At 47.0% G+C, this 19,338-nt stretch overlaps 1 non-coding gene across 1 annotated transcript; it reads right to left on the reverse strand.

Annotated features, from left to right (window-relative positions):
* Positions 1 to 17,750: 17,750 nt before the first annotated feature.
* Positions 17,751 to 17,822, reverse strand: trnap-ugg (transfer RNA proline (anticodon UGG)). The gene has a single exon. It is a non-coding gene; the product is annotated as a tRNA-Pro (tRNA).
* Positions 17,823 to 19,338: the final 1,516 nt, after the last annotated feature.

Below are 19,338 nucleotides of genomic sequence, written 5' to 3' on the forward strand. Positions count from 1 at the left end.
ATCATAATGCAAATGTACTGGTGGCCCTTCTTTGTTGGTGTGAGCTTGCCAATAAGGTCCATGCCCAGTAGTCCCAGTGGCTCAGTTATCTTAAACATAAAAAAGTCTAGTTATGGACATGGCTTCAATTGGAAATATGTTAAATGTTTTAATGCAGTCACCTCAATGGGGATGTATGCCTTCTTTATTTTCGTAGTGTTTCTTCTGGCCTGGCATTCAGGACACTCAAATATCTACAATAATTTAAGTATGGGGTGAATAAAAAAAAAAAAATTAAAAATTACCAATACAGATTAAAAAAAAAAGTAACCCATTACGTATGTCTTTTTCCATACCAGGCCAGTAATATCTACGTGCAATAGCATCATAGGTTTTCTCCATCCCACAATGGCCACCATGCTTACTAGCATGCAAATCCTGGAACACCTGGTTTGCTTCTTCAGGTGACTTAACAACTTTTGCAAGGTGTTCTCCCTGCTTTCGTCTTCGGCGAATATAGTGGAGCTGCTCATCTAATGATGATTCCGTTTATTTTTTTAATGAAATTGTAATTTACAATAGAAAATAAAACAATAGTTACCACTTACCCTTAATTAAGTAATTTTCACACCTTCTCCGGATAATGAACCGGCTCTTTGCCGAAGAGCCCACAGGACAAGCATTATGTCTCAGAAACCTTTCAATTTCCTGAACCATTTGGGGATTCATTTTTCCCTTCCTACACTTTTGAATTCTTACCTCAAGAAACTACTGCACTTACCTCTGACTATATCTTACCTCAACAAACTGCACTTACCTATGTCTTGTGTTTTACTAATCTACTTTTAACTATCTGTGTTCTCAACTAAATTGCTGTTTCTCTCTCTCTTTCTTTCTCAAATCCACTAAACTCACCACAAGTAGGCAATCATGGTTTACCTATATATATATATATATATATATATACCTTTTGCCATCTGTACCTTACAAGGTGGAACTTGTTGGGGAAATTGCACACAGATAGTTATTGGTTGAGGACTTATCAGCAGGACTTGTAGCACTATGGTTATTTTACCACAGGTTTACCCTTGATCCTTGTAATTAGAAAACCTTTGGAACAAATTCTGTTTGAACATCCTGCCTACAAAGTAGCCTATAAGCTCACTACAAACAAATACATGCAATGTCTAGGGGTGGCCATGCAGTGACGCAAGCTTTTATTTTGAAAGGTGCATCTGGCTTAATGTGTGTGTGGCTCCGTAGCGTAATCAAACACGGCTTATTTAGGATTTTAATGATTACATCGAAGGCGCTATGACCATGCCTGTGTGTTCTTTACATCACCTGAGTTTTTCATGTGTAAGAGTTGTACATGTACATGGACTCTTACATGGAGTCAGACCATGTTAAGTTGTCACAACATCAAGCTGTGACTACAGCCAACATTCATGTGTAACATTCACCCTTGTTCATGAAGCACTCTGTGACGTGGCAAGATGGTGCTAGGGTGTTCTGCTGCTGGCCGTCTGTCGCTGTGCTCTGTGTTTTTCATGTGGATACTGCTTTACCTGTGCTGTCAAGAGGTGTTCTCGCTTCTCACATACGATCGGCAAACTCTGCTTGAGGTCGGATGCTTCTGCAATCAGCTTAAAACTGACCCTGTGACTAGCTCTCCTCTGTTCCTTGAGGAAATACCGGCCTTCCTGAGGCGCCCTCCTGTGTATCTCACCCGCAAGAAACGCCGAAGGAGACGGGGGAAACGCGGTGGCGTCCGGGTGAGGATCGAGGCTCTCCTGAGATCTGCTCGTGTACCTGGTCGTGATCTGCTTTTGCTGGATGATCCTGCTTTACACTCACTGGCGATCAGGGCCCGATGGATCCAACCGGTGTTCCCGGAGGTCGACAGCTACGACGGCGTCGGCTGTTTGGTGGACCCCGCTCAGCTGCTGCTGCCTCCTGCCAGCCGGCGGCCACGAACAGGTAGAAGTGGTGTGGATCATCAGAATTTCCGCTCACTGAAGCTTGCTTCACCCTCGACTGGCACTCTTAATTTAAATCTGGCGCTGCTGAATGTGAGGTCCGTCACCAACAAAACTTTTCTCCTGAACGACTTCTTTACCTCGCGTAAACTGGATTTTATGTTCCTGACGGAAACTTGGCTACGTGAAGGAGAACTGGTACCTTTCTCGGAGCTGCTCCCCACTGGATGTAATTACTTTAACTCCCCACGTACCACTGGCAAAGGAGGAGGACTGGTTTCGATATTTAAATCCTCATTCCACTGCCAACAATCTCCGGCTGTCAGCTACTCCAGCTTTGAGCTGCAACTCTTCGAGGTAAAGCTCCCCGTGACTGTTCTCTGTGCGGTGGTCTATCAGCCACCAAAAATTAACAAAGACTTTGTTCGGGACTTTGCGGACTTTGTGTCGGGTGTCACTCGGGTGTCATATGATCACTTTCTGATTGTTGGTGATTTTAATGTGCATGTCTGCTGTGAGAGCAGACCTCTGGTCAGAGACTTTCTGAGTGCCATTGACTCTTTTAATCTCACGCAGTCCGTTTTGGTGCCGACACTAGAGAAAGGCCACACTCTGGATCTTGTGTTGTCATATGGGCTGGATGTACAGATAACTGAAATCGGACACTCCCTCTTATCTGACCATCTACCTGTGTTATTCTCCCTCTCTGTGCCTGCACCCAGCACCATGAACACCGCGCCCGTTTGCCGTCTCCGTGTTTTTAACCCCTCAACTCCCCAGCGGTTTACCGCTGCTTTTAAAAACTCCTTTCTACACTCAACAAAAATATAAACGCAACACTTTTGTTTTTGCTCCCATGTTTCATGAGATGGACTTGAAGATCTAAACTTCATTCCAGATACACAATATTACCATTCCTCTCAAACATTGTTCACAAATCTGTCTAAATGTGTGATAGTGAGCACTTCTGCTTTGCTGAGATAATCCATCCCACCTCACAGGTGTGCCACATCAAGATGCTGATCTGACATCATGATTAGTGCACAGGTGTACCTCAAACTGCCCACAATAAAAGGCCACCCTGAAATGTGCATTTTGTTTCTGCTTTATTGGCGGTCTGGGGACTCAGAACCAGTCAGTATCTGGTGTGACCACCATTTGCCTCATGCAGTGCAACACATCTTCTTCGCATAGAGTTTATCAGATTGTCTATTGTGGCCTGTGGAATGTTGGTCCACTCCTCTTCAATGGCTGTGCGAAGTCGCTGGATATTAGTGGGAACTGGTGCGCGCTGTCGTATACGCCGGTCAAGCACATCCCAAACATGTTCAATGGGTGACATGTCCGGTGAGTATGCTGGCCATGCATGAACTGGGACATTTTCAGCTTCCAAGAATTGTGTACAGATCCTTGCAACATGGGGCCGTGCATTATCTTGCTGAAACATGAGGTGATGTTCATGGATGTATGGCACAACAATGGGCCTCAGGATCTCATCACGGTATCTCTGTGCATTCAAAATGCCATCAATAAAATGCACCTGTGTTCTTCGTCCATAACAGATGCCTGCCCATACCATGACCCCACCACCACCATGGGCCACTCGATCCACAACATTGACATCAGCAAAGCGCTCACCCACACGACGCCACACACGCTGTCTGCCATCTGCCCTGAACAATGTAAACCGAGATTCATCCGTGAAGAGAACACCTCTCCAACGTGCTAGACGCCATCGAATGTGAGCATTTGCCCACTCAAGTCTGTTACGGCGACGATCTGGAGTCAGGTTAAGACCCCGATGAGGACGACGAGCATGCAGTTGAGCTTCCCTGAGACGGTTTCTGACAGTTTGTGCAGAAATTGTTTGGTTATGCAAACCAATTGTTTCAGCAGCTGTCTGAGTGGCTGGTCTCAGACGATCTCGGAGGTGAACCTGCTGGATGTGGAGGTCCTGGGCTGGTGTGGTTACTCGTGGTCTGCGGTTGTGAGGCCGGTTGGATGTACTGCCATATTCTCTGAAACGCCTTTGGAGACGGCTTATGGTGGAGAAATGAACATTCAATGCACGAGCAACAGATCTGGTTGACATTCCTGCTGTCAGCATGCCAATTGCACGCTCCCTCAATGCTTGTGGCATCTGTGGCATTTTGCTGTGAGACAAAACTGCACATTTCAGGGTGGCCTTTTATTGTGGGCAGTTTGAGGTACACCTGTGCACTAATCATGATGTCAGATCAGCATCTTGATGTGGCACACCTGTGAGGTGGGATGGATTATCTCAGCAAAGCAGAAGTGCTCACTATCACACATTTAGACAGATTTGTGAACAATGTTTGAGAGGAATGGTAATATTGTGTATCTGGAATGAAGTTTAGATCTTCAAGTCCATCTCATGAAACATGGGAGCAAAAACAAAAGTGTTGCGTTTATATTTTTGTTGAGTGTATATTCCCTTGATCTTAGCAGCCACAGTGTGGATGATTGTGTAATGATGTTTGATTCACTTTGCTCTGAGATTTTGGATTCAATCGCGCCCATGACTCTCAAGCCTGTAAGGCCGCAGAAACAGCCTTGGCTCAACGAGTCCACTCGTGTGCTCAGACGCGCATCTAGGCAGGCAGAGAGGAGATGGAAAAAGGACAAACTTAAAATTTTGTGGGATCTCCTACAAAACGATCTCACATCATACCAGCAGGCTGTTAAAGCTGCAAAGACAGAATATTTCTCCGCACTTGTGTCTGCAAATGCTCATAAGCCTCAGGTTCTTTTTAATGTGTTTGATTCTCTGGTGAATCCATGTGATGCTGTCTGTATGTCCTACTCTGTGCGAGGCTTTTAAGCAATTTTTTATTGATAAAATTTTAGCATTTGGACACCCGCTCTCTCAGTCTGCCCAGGACCCCTCAGCTCTTTCTCCCAGCTCCGCTGTCTTTGACAAATTTGAGCCTGTCTCACTATCTCACCTCACTGAGATTGTTAAAAATTTACGGCCTGCCACTTGCCAATCTGACAGCATTCCATCATGTCTTTTTAAAGAGGTCTTCTGCACAGTTGACACTTTTAGCTTACAATTTATAAATCTGTGTCTGAGCTCTGGATCTGTTCCATCCTCTTTTAAACATGCCACGGTGCAGCCTCTTTTAAAAAAGAAAGGCCTAGACCCCTCGGTTTTAACCAATTTTAGACCAATTTCCAAGCTCCCTTTTATCTCAAAGGTTTTAGAGAAAGCTGTTCTTACTCAAATCCAAGAATTTTTAAAAACAGCAAATGTCTGTGAACCGTTTCAATCTAGTTTTAGGCCTCTCCACAGCACTGAAACTGCTCTTTTAAAAGTTTTTAATGATCTCTTGCTCACCCGTGACTCTGGCAACTGTGCCATTTTAATTCTCCTCGACCTGACAGCGGCCTTTGACATGGTAGATGATAGGATTCTCTTGGCTCGCTTAGAGCACCGTGTTGGCATAAAAGGCACTGCCCTAAAGTGGTTTGAATCGTATCTAACAGACAGATCCTTTTCAGTTCAGATAGGGCAGTTTTCTTCTTCAGTGGCCCCTCTGACCTGCGGGGTGCCCCAGGGGTCGGTTCTGGGCCCGCTGTTGTTCTCTCTCTACATGCTACCCCTGGGGTCCATATTCAGGAAGCACAGCATCCCCTTCCATTGTTTTGCTGACGACGTGCAGGTGTATTTGCCGCTTAGAGTTTCTGCCAAAGATTCCCTCCAATCACTGCTAAACTGCATGAGTGATATTAAGAAATGGATGGACCTAAACTTTCTAAAATTAAACGAAAACAAAACTGAGGTTGTCTTGTTTGGTCGCCCCGACCTAGTCCAGGTCCTTGCCAGCTCCCTTGGCCCACTGGCGCCAAACATACAAACTCATACAAGGAATCTCAGGGTGATTATGGATGGTGCTTTTAAATTGGACAAGCAGGTGAGCTCAGTGGTCAAGTCTAGCTTCTTTCAACTAAGGCTTATTGCTAAGGTAAAGCCATACCTTAGTCAGAGTGACTTAGAGAAAGTCATCCACGCTTTTATAACCTCTCCCTTAAACTACTGTAACTCCCTGTATATTGGAATTGGACAGTCAGAGCTTCACCGTTTGCAGCTGGTCCAAAACGCAGCGGCTCGCCTTCTCACCGGGACAAAAAAGCACGAGCACATCACGTTAGTGCTTTCCTCACTTCACTGGCTACCGGTGAAGCACAGAATTGATTTTAAGATTCTTTTATTAGTTTTTAAGTGCTTGCATGGGCTGGCCCCAGATTATTTATCAGACCTCCTGGTATTGCATCGGCCCTCCAGAGCTCTTAGGTCTGCTAACCAAATGGCTCTGGAGGTCCCCCGATCCCTTTTAAAAACTAGGTGACCGGGCCTTCTCAGTCGTGGCTCCCACTCTGTGGAACACTCTGCCTCTAGCTGTGCGGTCGGCAAATGGCCTCACCACTTTTAAATCTCTACTTAAGACTTACTTGTTTACCTCGGCCTCTGCCTGAGTATTGGCAGCTTCTGGGGATTCTATGTTTCATGATTGTATCTTTGTTTTATTGTGTTTTACTGCAGTTCATTTCTTTTATGTATTTTATCAGTTTGAGTTTATTTTATGTATTTTAATGTTAAGCACTTTGGTGGGCGATGCTATGTGCTATATAAATAAAGCTGACATTGACATTGACATTGACATTGACGAGCCAACTGATGCAGGTTCGTTGCTGTGGCGTTCATGTGGAATGAGACGTTCACGGACACTGGGAAATTGGAGACTTCATTATGTCGTCACCTAAATGATCTAGTTTAGATGCTTTTCAATGTTTTTTTATATATATTTTTTCTATACATATTTCTTTGTAGCTGAGTTTTATATTTGGATCATTTGCTAGTCATAATAATAAACATTATATGAATGAAGGCCATGAACCTGCATCAGTTGGCTCTTGTCAATGTCAATGTCAATGTCAGCTTTATTTATATAGCACATTTATAAGAGTGTGGTCCTCCTCTGAGGTCGTAGCATTTTCTAGTTTTCTAGTTCATTGAATGGCCCACAAAACTTCCGGTTGATCGAAGGTAGCTCTCACTCCAACGGTCTTCACCCTCGACGCACGTCAGTAGAAGCACGATGACGCGAAGTGCGACATCACATTATAACATCTTTGCAGAGTCTAAAGTGAATTATTTATTATTTATTAAGGACACGAAGGACCTATAATAATAATAATAATAAAAATAATTTAAATGTAATTATATGCACTAATTCAAACATGGAGTCGGACACTTGATAATTGAAACAACAATCATTTTTATTGACATAACCAGCAAACAATTTTTATCCAATTATTATTATATTTTGTAATACTCAACAATCATTTTATTATTAACAGAAACTATATACAAATTATGTTTGTAATTATTATGTAGTTATTATGTTAATTAATTGGGGGAAAAAGAAGTGGGTTGGGGGAAAGTCCAACAGCAACGGAAAGGGTGGAGAGTATGAAGGATTTCATTCCACCCTTTGTAACTTCCCATTGCCAAAGAACATTTTTTTTTAAAAGAGTTTTTGGGAACTCTTCCAGTTCCTCGGGCAGGTCTTTAGTCCACACTGCCCGAGGAACAACAAACTCTGTGTTTTGGAGGCTTAATATTGCAATGTCTCCATTGTCTTTAGTGTGGAGTCCCTCCACCTCCACTGCTATGGGTTCCAAGGAATGCTGAAGAAAGGAAATATGAATATTAATTGCTTTGGAAAGCCACAAATGGCTTACTTCCTACAGTGAGTACACTCACCTTCACTTCAGTGAAGTGGGTGCTTTGGAGGAAGTAGCCGTAGTCCGGGCTGTACTTCCCCTTAAGTGGCTGATGGTGATGGGGACCCCAATTGACAGTGGGGTCATGACTGCCTCCCTCCAAAATAGGACAGTAACTTCCTGTGTGCCCTATAATGAAAGAGGTTGTTTAGTTCTGAACAGGTGATGAAGCAACTGATGAAGCTGGAGGAGCAGCAGAACATCTTCCAGAATCTCTAAGTCCAGTTGCCTGCTTTAACATCTTTACTGAAAATAACCTGGATCACTAAGAATGTTTATCAACATCAACACTTTACCAAAGTGAGAAATTAATTAAATACGTTAAAGTATCATTAGCTTCCTACCTCCCTCAGCTTTAGTCGCCTCATGGGCACACCTCCACCCTGCTGTCCTTTATACTCCCTCACAGGATGCAGCTAAATGTGACAGAGAAGGGTTAAACTTAAAATATATGATGATGCCAGATATGATGTGAACTCATATGGATGCAAAATCAATATTAAGGTAATGCTTCAGTGAGATTGGCAGGAGGCCATCATAAGAAACTTACAGCTGTGACATGTCCAGATGTGGTAATATACTCAAATTGCTCAGGGTGAGCAATTAAATCTGCTATAGTGACTTCTGGTGGGGGTGGTTCCGGTGTCTCCCTGCCCTCTTCCTCCAGATGGCCATCCACAATAACAGGAGGGCAGCAAAAGATGACTGTGTTTTTTCGGCACAGCAGGGTGTTGGGTGAGCTTGTGCTGATCACTAAATTTTTAATTACATAGCTTTTTCCAATTTTAATTTTGGAGGCCAAAGATGACGATTTGGCTCATACTTTTGATGACATAAATCCCTGATCTGTGCTCAGTGTCTTACCTGTTCCTGGCTAGCTGTCTCTGCCAGCTGGTGGAGTTTGCTGCTCAAACACATAACAAGCTCGTCCCTGAGGTTGGGCATAGGATGCAGCAAGGGGCAGCAGAAGGAAGAGGAGGAGGGGATGGGTAGAGGAGGTCATGTAAGGCTGCCTCAAGAGTGGAGACCACCTCAGCCCACTCCATTCCCTGCACAGCAAGTTCAAACTCTGCCATGAGGTCCATTTCTGACTGATGTCCCAGAACTGGTCCTATTGCACAGTAATAGGACCTATCTTCAGCCTCCCTTAATAAGAGGCTGCGGGCATTTTAACTTAGCAAACAATTTTGCAGACTACGAATTTACACACAAACACCAATAAATATGTTATATGAATGGAATTTAAGTATGTTGTTTTTAGCTCTTACGAAGACCAAACTAGCTCAAAGTGTGTGTGTGTGTGTGAGTTCTCAGGTGCTCAGTGCTCAGGTTTCGAGGAATATTGTTTGAAAAATGCATTTGCTTCTTTATAATATATATATTGTTGATCATCTTTATATTGTTATATTATATATTGTTGTCTTCATATGTTATATTATAGTATTTACATTGTTTATATATATCTTGTTTATAATATTGTTTATATATATATATATTAGGGGTGGGACGGTTCAGGAAAAAAATCCAGTTCAGGGCGCGTGTTCTGTTCGGTTGTGGACATGCGCATCAAGTAATGCAGGGAGGTGTTTTTACCACAGCATAGAGATGAGTGTTGGCAACTTGGCGTCTCTCTCACTACATTTGGCGCTTTCCAAACTTTTTTTAATCAAAAGCAACTAGTGACTCCCTGGTGACTTTTGAAAACTGACGTGAAATCATTCTGCAGTCAGTCCTCGACAAGCAGCGGCCGTGAGCTCCTCCCCCGCCTCAACGCATTCACAGCTGGTCACTCTCACTGTAGCGTCAGCTGCAGCAGAGCAGAGACCCACAGCACTCTGCGTCCAACCATGCACAAAGCTGCCGCTAGTCCCATCAATGCTTACAGAGCGGGGTGTAAATGTTATGGGAACAAAAAACTCAGGATCCAATTGCTGGTCTCGAAGGGGCTCGGGTTTATTTGCAGAACAAAAAACAACCACTAGGGCGAAAGTATTTGAGGAAAACAAAAGTCTATGCTGGTGGAATCCTTGAAGGCGCTCTGGGGACTGCAGCGGGAGATTGGACGGGACCAAGGCTGAGGCTCCTAGGAGGCGGAAGGAAAAAGGATGAGTACGAGTGGTAGCAGTAGAAAAGGTTCAGGAAGGAGATCGATCTGATACCCACGACATGAGCTGAAGAACTGACAAGGAAGTCAGGTAAGCGAGGTCCTTAAATAGGCGGGGAACTTAATGTCGATGAGAAACAGGTGAGACCAATCAGCCCAGTACTCCACCCAGAGGAAGCTGCAGCCCGGACAGAGCGCCTGAAAGAAAAAGCAAAGGGAAAACAAAGAAAAACCAGGAGGCCAAAAGAGGGTGCTCATGCGTCTCACCACAGTACCCCCCCCTTCAACGGACGCCTCCTGGCGGACCCCCGGGCTTGTCAGGGTGGAGACGGTGGAACTCCTGCACCAATGCAGGGCCATAGATGGCGGACCTGGGAACCCATGAGCGTTCTTCAGGTCCGTAACCCTCCCAATCCACCAGGTACTGTAAGCCCCTGCCCCGGCGGCGCACATCCAACAGTCTCCGGACCGTGTAGGTGGGAACACCATCGATGATGCGAGGAGGTGGAGGAGGGGGAACAGGCGGCTGCAGGGGGCTATGGTTGGTAGGTTTAATGTGAGAGACGTGGAACACAGGATGGATTCTCATGGATGAGGGAAGTGACAGTTTGACCGTAACAGGGTTAATGATCTTCAGGATCTTGAACGGGCCAATGAACCGGGGGGAAAGTTTACGAGACTCAGTTCGTAAAGGGATGTTCTTGGTGGACAGGAGGACGGACTGACCCTCCCGGTAGGAGGGAGTCGGCGCACGGTGACGGTCAGCTGACCTCCGGTTCTGGTCGGTGGAACGAAGCAGAGCACTCCTGACCTGCTTCCAGATCCGGCGACAGCGCTGCAGGTGATGTTGCACCGAGGGGACGGCCAACTCCACCTCCTGGGCTGGGAAGAGGGGGGGCAGATAACCCAGTGAGGCCTCAAAGGGAGACAGCCCGGTAGCCGCACAGGACTGGGAATTGTGGGCGTATTCCACCCAGGGTAGGTGGGAACTCCAGGTCCCTTGGTTGGCGGCCACAACACAGCGCAGGGTCGATTCCAGGTGCTGGTTGGCCCGCTCCGTCTGACCGTTCGTCTGGGGATGGAAGCCCGACGACAGGCTGACGGAGGCCCCCAGTGCCTGGCAGAATGCCTTCCACACCCCAGAGGTGAACTGAGGACCTCTGTCCGAGACGATATCCGTGGGGATGCCATGGAGCCGGAAGACGTGAGTGACCAGAAGTTGAGCTGTCTCGAAGGCAGATGGAAGCTTGGGAAGTGGGACAAAATGTACGGATTTAGAAAAACGGTCTACAATGGTGAGGATGACTGTGTTACCATCGGACGGTGGGAGACCCGTAATGAAGTCCAGAGCAACGTGGGACCAGGGGCGACCGGGCACTGGGAGAGGATGGAGCTGGCCAGCCGGAGGGCGATGAGAGGACTTGCCATGGGAACAGGCAGAGCAGGCAGAAACGAATTCCTTCGTGTCCCGTTCCAAGGACGGCCACCAGAAATGGCGTCGAAGCAGGTTAACCGTGCGGCGGACTCCAGGGTGACAGGACCAGCGAGAAGAATGGGCCCATAGCAGGACTTGGGACCGCACTGCGGTGGGGACAAAGAGACAGTTAGGTGGGCCGTCACCTGGGTCTGGTTCCTGGTGCTGGGCCTCCCTGACGGTGGATTCAATCTCCCAGGTAAGAGAGCCAATAACCCTGGAGGCAGGTAGGATGGATTCCGTCCCAGGCGACACACCTGGTTCTTCATACAGACGGGAGAGAGCATCAGGTTTAACATTTCGACTACCAGGTCTGTAGGTGAGGGTAAAATCAAACCTGGTGAAGAACAACTGCCAACGAGCCTGGCGGGAGTTCAGTCTCTTGGCTCCCCTTATGAATTCGAGATTTTTGTGGTCAGTCCAGACCACAAAGGGTTGCTCGGCACCCTCCAGCCAATGTCTCCACTCCTCAAGGGCCAGCTTTACTGCAAGCAGCTCCCGGTTGCCCACGTCGTAATTGTGCTCTGCAGTGGTAAGGCGGCGAGAGAAAAAGGCACAGGGGTGAAGCTTGTCATCCACTGCAGAGCGCTGTGACAGGACTGCCCCCACCCCCGAATCGGACGCGTCTACTTCCACAATAAACTGTCTAGTGGGATCAGGCTGGATCAGGATAGGAGCTGAGGTAAAACGGGCCTTTAACTCACAAAAGGCCTCCTCTGCTGGAGGGGACCATACAAACGGTCTAAGAGTAGAGGTGAGCTGAGTCAAGGGGAGAGCTACACGACTATAATTGCGGATAAACCTTCTATAAAAGTTGGCAAATCCCAAAAACTGTTGAAGCTTACGGCGGGTAGTTGGTCTAGGCCACTCGACTACTGCCCTGATCTTTTCAGGATCTGCCTCAACCTGCCCCTCATGGATGATGAAGCCCAGGTAGCTAACAGATGGAGAATGGAACTCACATTTCTCCGCCTTAACGAAGAGTTTATTCTCTAACAGGCGCTGGAGAACTACTCTGACGTGTGCCACATGTTCCTGCAGAGAAGAAGAAAAGATCAAAATGTCGTCTAGATATACAAAGACGAATTGGTTAAGGAAATCCCGCAGGATGTCATTAACCAATGTTTGGAAGATGGCAGGGGCGTTGGTTAAACCGAAAGGCATAACAAGGTACTCGAAATGACCCAAAGGAGTGTTGAACGCTGTTTTCCACTCATCCCCCTCGCGGACCCGAACTAGATGGTAAGCATTACGAAGATCCAGCTTAGAGAACACCCGCGCCCCCTGAAGGAGTTCAAAAGCAGAGTTGATCAGGGGGAGAGGATATTTATTCCGCACCGTGATCTTATTTAAGCCACGGTAATCAATGCATGGCCGAAGGGAGCCGTCTTTCTTACCGACGAAGAAAAACCCGGCGGCAACGGGAGAGGAGGAAGGGCGAATAATGCCTGTGGCTAACGAGTCGTTAATGTATTGCTCCATTGATTTTCTCTCGGGGATGGACAGGTTATATAAACCAGCGGTCCCCAACCTTTTTTGCACCACGGACCGGTATCATGTAAAACAATATTTTTACGGACCGGCACAGAAAAAAATATATAAAATAAAAACAAAGTGCATACAATGACAACTTACTCTTATGCTTAATTAGTGGGAGCCTTTGAGCTTTCTCAGCAATGAGGCGGTCCCATCTGGGGATAATGGGAGACAATGACACCCGAAGCGTGTTTCTTATGTCCAGTCCACTCCGTCATTTTGTTTTGGCCGTCATTTATTGCTTCAGTCGTTCTTGTTCACGTTTTCTTCTTTCAAAAAACTCCATGGCTTGTCTTTTAATGCAGGGTGCTTGGTCTTAAGTGCCAAAGCAGTTTTGAAGGCTTCGCCACATATCACTCAGAGCGGACTTGGTGTGTGAGAATCACCTGTTGTAATAAATCTGTATTTTAAATAGGACTCCTGATATAGTCTTTTGAATGCAGGTTTCTTTTTCTTTGAAGGGGTAGGCTCCTCTTCTTCTGTCCCCTCGTTAGGTCTTTCCCCTTTCCGAAGAAGCTCTCCAAAGACGTTTGTTTTTTATTTATTTTTGCTGCTTTTAGGCTTAATTTTGGGGCCGTATCCCGTGACCGAGGCCAGCGTCTGCAGGTGCTTAAAGGCACAAGCGGATGAATCTGATCGATTTATAAATGAAACAGCTTTCAGACTCAGATAATGAATAATATATTTTTTTGCTCAGTCGTTCTGTGCGGCCCGGTACCAAATGACCCACGGACCGGTACCGGTCCCCGGCCCGGTGGTTGGGGACCACTGATATAAACGGCTCGAAGGGAGTGGAGCTCCCGGGAGGAGATCAATGGAGCAATCATAAGGACGGTGAGGTGGCAAAGCTAAAGCTTTGGATTTGCTAAAAACCTCGCCTAGACCATGATATTCAGTGGGAACAGAGTCAAGATGAGGAGGTTCTGGGGTAGTTACCGTTTTAGTTGGGGCCGGTGCGTTAGCAGCGCGGAGACAGTTAGCGTGACAGAACGGACTCCAACTAAGGAGCTTGTGGTTGCGCCAATCAATGTGAGGGCTATGTAGCTCGAGCCAGGGATAGCCAAAAACTAGCTGCGCACTCGGAGAATCAATAACAAAGAAAGAAATCACTTCCCGGTGGTTACCGGAAGTGATAACCTCTAGTGGAAGGGTTTCGTGAGTTACCGTGGTGATGAGACGGCCATCCAGAGCGGTAGCGCGGACTGGCTCCCCTAGTGGCACGGAGGGGAGTTCGTGCTGCCGCAGGAGACTGGCATCAATAAAATTGCCGTCCGCCCCTGAGTCGATCAGCGAAACTACGGAGATAGAGAGAGAGTGAGGACACAGCACAACAGGAAGAGACATTCTAGGGTTAGAAGTATGCGTAACTTGGCCCACCCGTAGCCCTAGTCCTACTGATGGGCCCTGTCTTTTGGCCGAACCTGACGGGAAGACAAAGACTGATGGTCATCCCCACAATCTAAGCACCCTCCCTCCCTACGTCTATGGTCTTTTTCCGCAGGGGTAAGGCGAGTCCTGTCCAGCTGCATAGGCTCTGGTTGGTGTGTGTTCACAGCAGTAGGGGGCGCTGGTAGTGCACGTCCGATGTCAGCTGGAGGGCTGGAGGGACTACGGGGCTGAGGCCTGTACCTGGTTCTGGAAGAGGTCACAGGACCGATTTCTCTCATATGATTGTCCACTTGAATGGCCAGGGAAATGAGGGACCCGAGGGAAGATGGCTCCCCGCGGCGGGCAACCTCACGCCTGATGGTGTCATTCAGGGATTTCAGAAAAACCCCTTTCAAGGCCGGCTCGTTCCAACCAGCCTCCAGCGCGAGGGTCCGGAAACGAACCGAGTATTCAGCCACAGAATCGGAACCTTGAGAGATAGAAAGCAGGCGCTGGGAGGCTTCCCCAGCCCGATTAGGGATATCGAAAACCTCCTTAAATCGGCAAAGAAAATCGTCTAAGGTACGACCTGTCCAAGATGCCGTTGCGTCCTCCGCTTGGGCCCATTCCAGAGCCCGGTCCCGGAGTAGACCCACCACGTAGAGGACCTTGGAGCGATCCGAGTCAAATGAAATGGGTTTGAGAGCGAAGACATTCCGGCACTGGAGGAGGAATCCCCGACACTTGTCCAGCGTTCCGTCGAAAGGCTCGGGGTCGACCACGTGATGTTCACGGGGAGTGCCGGGAAAGGAATGTGTCGACGCAGCTGTGGCAGGAGGGAGAAACTGTGCGGCAAATGCCTGGAATTGATTTCGGAGCTCATTTACTTGGCGGGACAAAACTTCTGTAGGCGATGAGGGAGATGAGGCCGCTGGATCCATAACTGGTCAGTTCTTCTGTTATGGGAACAAAAAACTCAGGATCCAATTGCTGGTCTCGAAGGGGCTCGGGTTTATTTGCAGAACAAAAAACAACCACTAGGGCGAAAGTATTTGAGGAAAACAAAAGTCTATGCTGGTGGAATCCTTGAAGGCGCTCTGGGGACTGCAGCGGGAGATTGGATGGGACCAAGGCTGAGGCTCCTAGGAGGCAGAAGGAAAAAGGATGAGTACGAGTGGTAGCAGTAGAAAAGGTTCAGGAAGGAGATCGATCTGATACCCACGACATGAGCTGAAGAACTGACAAGGAAGTCAGGTAAGCGAGGTCCTTAAATAGGCGGGGAACTTAATGTCGATGAGAAACAGGTGAGACCAATCAGCCCAGTACTCCACCCAGAGGAAGCTGCAGCCCGGACAGAGCGCCTGAAAGAAAAAGCAAAGGGAAAACAAAGAAAAACCAGGAGGCCAAAAGAGGGTGCTCATGCGTCTCACCACAGTAAATAGCATATCTCAATGGCAAAAATAAAAACACATGCATCAGTACTGTTGCATAGCTTAGTGTAGTCATAAGGCTGTTCCATACTCTGTGAGACAAAGAGCGGAGAACGCGCTCCACGGGTGGTAAGAGATAAAAAAAAGGTCTTTTCCGCACTGAGGTACCATACTCCGCGAGACGTGTATGTGCAGAACTCATACGGCCCGCCCACTGCAGCGCACGCCGTGTATACTACAGGGAATTTCTTGCCACCGGGATCACCACTTTTACTATTCTGCACACTGCGTTTTGCCTTTGCAAATCTGTCGCACAGGTAGCGCCACTTTTTGCGACACACACTCTCTTCTGTGCAGAGTATCGTTGCTATCTCCTTCCAGGAGTTGTTGGCCATCAGCGTGTCTTTGTAGGTCCTCAACGATGTATTGTAGAGATGCTCGTATCTCCTCACTGCCTCAGCAAGCTGCTCCTCAAAACATCCATTGTTGAATTAATTAAATCTGTTGAATCAGTGCTGTTTACACACCTACCTATATACCTGGAGAGGCTCTTGCGCTTCTCCACTTTCATCTTGATGGTCGTGCCGGGAAGACAAGCAGGTGGTGGTAAAGGAAGCTGGCCATTCTTGAGAGCGGACCCAAAGTTGCTCTTATCAAAAACTCCTCCATCGCTCTCTTTGCCATAGGCACCCACGTCGACCATGGTAAATCTATGTCGCGCGTCACACACAGCCAACAAAACAATGGAGTGCTGACCTTTGTAATTAAAGTAGTCACTTCCTGCTCTTGGAGGTGCTTTGATTTTCACGTTTTCCATCTATAGCCCCAACACAATTTGGAAAATTCCACAGCCTCCAAAAGTCCACAGCTATGTCGGCCATCTGTGTCGGTGATGGAAAGGCCACAAACTCGTTCTGCAGGGCAAGCCAGATGGCCTTGGACACTTCGGAAACAGTATTACAAACTGTTGTCAGTCCCAATTTGTAGCTGGCGGCGACACTGACCTGTGAGCTCCCAGAAGCTAATATGCGCAGTGTGACTGCCAATCTCCTGGATAGAGATGGGCATGCTGTGTGTGGGTGCATGCTGGATGAACGGCGTGATCCGACGGACAAGGTCGTCAAAACGTCCGGCCGACATCCTGAAATAGCTAAAGTGCCTCTCGTCATCCATCTGCCGCATCTGTTGCACCAGGACTCTGTACTCTCCCTGCTCGACTCTCGTTGCATTGAGTGGCCGGACGTGCCACCTACGTTGCCTTTTTCTCGCAAACTCCGTGCATAGCAGCAACAACTCCTCTTCTTCTTCTTCCTCTTTATGCATGTTCGTCTCCTCGTCCATCTGCACTAACAAAGCTGCAAAATCCATAATGTCAGCTGCTGTACCTTCCTCTGTTCGCAAACACTGGAGGTGGGCTGTGTGTGATGTTGTTCCTGTTTGGTGTCTGACGTGCGCTGCAGTGGGCGGGCCGTATGAGGAGTTCTGCACACACGCGTCTCGCGGAGTATGGTACCTCAGTGCGGAAAAGACCTTTTTTTTGTATCTCTTACCACCCGTGGAGTGCGTTCTCCGCTCTTTGTCTCGCGGAGTATGGAGCAGCCTTTACAGCTCACAGTGCAGGTCACATACTGGGTGATGACGTCCTCACACACTCTCTTCTGTGCAGAGTATCGTTGCTATCTCCTTCCAGGAGTTGTTGGCCATCAGCGTGTCTTTGTAGGTCCTCAACGATGTATTGTAGAGATGCTCGTATCTCCTCACTGCCTCAGCAAGCTGCTCCTCAAAACATCCATTGTTGAATTAATTAAATCTGTTGAATCAGTGCTGTTTACACACCTACCTACGTATATACCTGGAGAGGCTCTTGCGCTTCTCCACTTTCATCTTGATGGTCGTGCCGGGAAGACAAGCAGGTGGAACAACTGCAGTTGTTACTGTGGAACAACTGCTCTGGATTGGGTCTGAATAGAACTTTGTTAGCTTTGTAAAGCTGTGTGGTAGTTAGAGAGGCCTGAAACTGAAAAGTGTCAACAACAAGGAGTTGGTGTCCAATGGAATACAGTTAAACACCAGGGCTCGTCCGGGATTTGAACCCGAGACCTCTCGCACCCAAAGCGAGAATCATACCCCTAGACCAACGAGCCATGTGTGACCTCTTATTTTTCATGTGTCAGTCGGTGGAAGAACAACACAAAGCACATGTTCTTCTTAGTTTGACATTGGTAAAGATATGAACACTAATTTCTTCTAATTGTGTCAACAAAGATTGAACACTTTGCATATCACTGTCCTCCACGAGGAGACTGTCCTCCATGTCTAGATAAGGCTTGCTGTCTAGCAGCTGGAGAAATGTCTTTTTGTGGCTGTGGCATTAGCTCAACATTGAATCATAAAGTTTGTTGCATAACAGGAAGTGGTCTTGTATTAGGGTGTGACCCTCCTGAGAAGCAGAACCTCTCCTTTATAGGGCTGTCTTGATAACTGCCTCTCATTTCCACCTGTTGTCTGTTCCATTTGCACAACAGCAGCTGAAACTGATTCACAATCAGTGTTGATCCTAACTGGACAGGCTGGTTTCACACAAGTGTGGCCAGATCAACCTGTCTCTGGCAACAGATCATCATCTTCATCACCTCTCACCAACCTCCCTTCATCTGCTTGGAGCCGCAGCCAGTCGGTGCCAGATCGTTCATATGGTGGCATATTAGTCATTCATTTATTGCCACATGTTTTCAATGAATGTTACATGTATTGATTTAATTTCTGCATTGTGGGTCAAATAAAGGTTTCCTCCATTTTAATTCATATTGATTCAGTTCACGCTGTGTTTATGTCTCCTTGTAGCTGACAGCAGCAACAACAGGGCTCAGTCTGTTTAACCACTGGATGTAGTGAAGTTTATAGTTATCCAGAGAAGGACTGTGTACTTTATGATTTGTATCTTAAGAGGAGATTTGCATATTAGGGATGAAATAAATACAGCGTGAAATATAAATAAATAAATTGCAAATGTCCCTTTCGGGGCTCCATAAATGTTAACCCTAAAAAAGGAACATCCAGTGTGGACTTGCATACACAGTGAACATAAACTGCTATAATAACAACTTTAAAAACAATCAGAATAATTCCACTGTGATCCTTAGTAGCATTATCCGTAATAAGATTGTCAGTGAAGAAAACAAATAAATATAAACACACACACACACACACACACACACACTCTTCTCCCAGCTCTTATAAAGACATCGTCATGGAGGCAGAGTCCTACCGGAGCTCCAGAGAGACACAAACAGCAGCAGCGCTCTGTGACCCATGTCCACTCTGTGTGTCCTCCAAACAGTCTTCCTCAGGTCTTTATCAGGACAGCAGTCAGGTCCAGCCCTCTGGGGGGTTCTGCTCTCAAAGGTGATCTGGAAGCTGACAGCAGAGAGAGGAGAGCTTTAAATGTACTGCTACAAACTGATTGGCTGCATGAGTAGCGAGGCAGCGCCTGATTGGTGGAGGAGCTGACTAGAGAGAGTGTCAGTGCATCAGTCATGTGACTTATCAGCTCTGCTCTTTCTGCCTTTTCCTCTGAATCTTTTCATCTCATCAGTGTTCCGCCCTCATACGTCCTGCATCAACATGAAGCTGCTGTTTATTCATGCATTTCTAACACAC

This window comes from Parambassis ranga, unplaced genomic scaffold (assembly GCF_900634625.1).
Source record: "Parambassis ranga unplaced genomic scaffold, fParRan2.1 scaffold_21_arrow_ctg1, whole genome shotgun sequence".
Taxonomy (NCBI): Eukaryota; Metazoa; Chordata; class Actinopteri; family Ambassidae; genus Parambassis; species Parambassis ranga.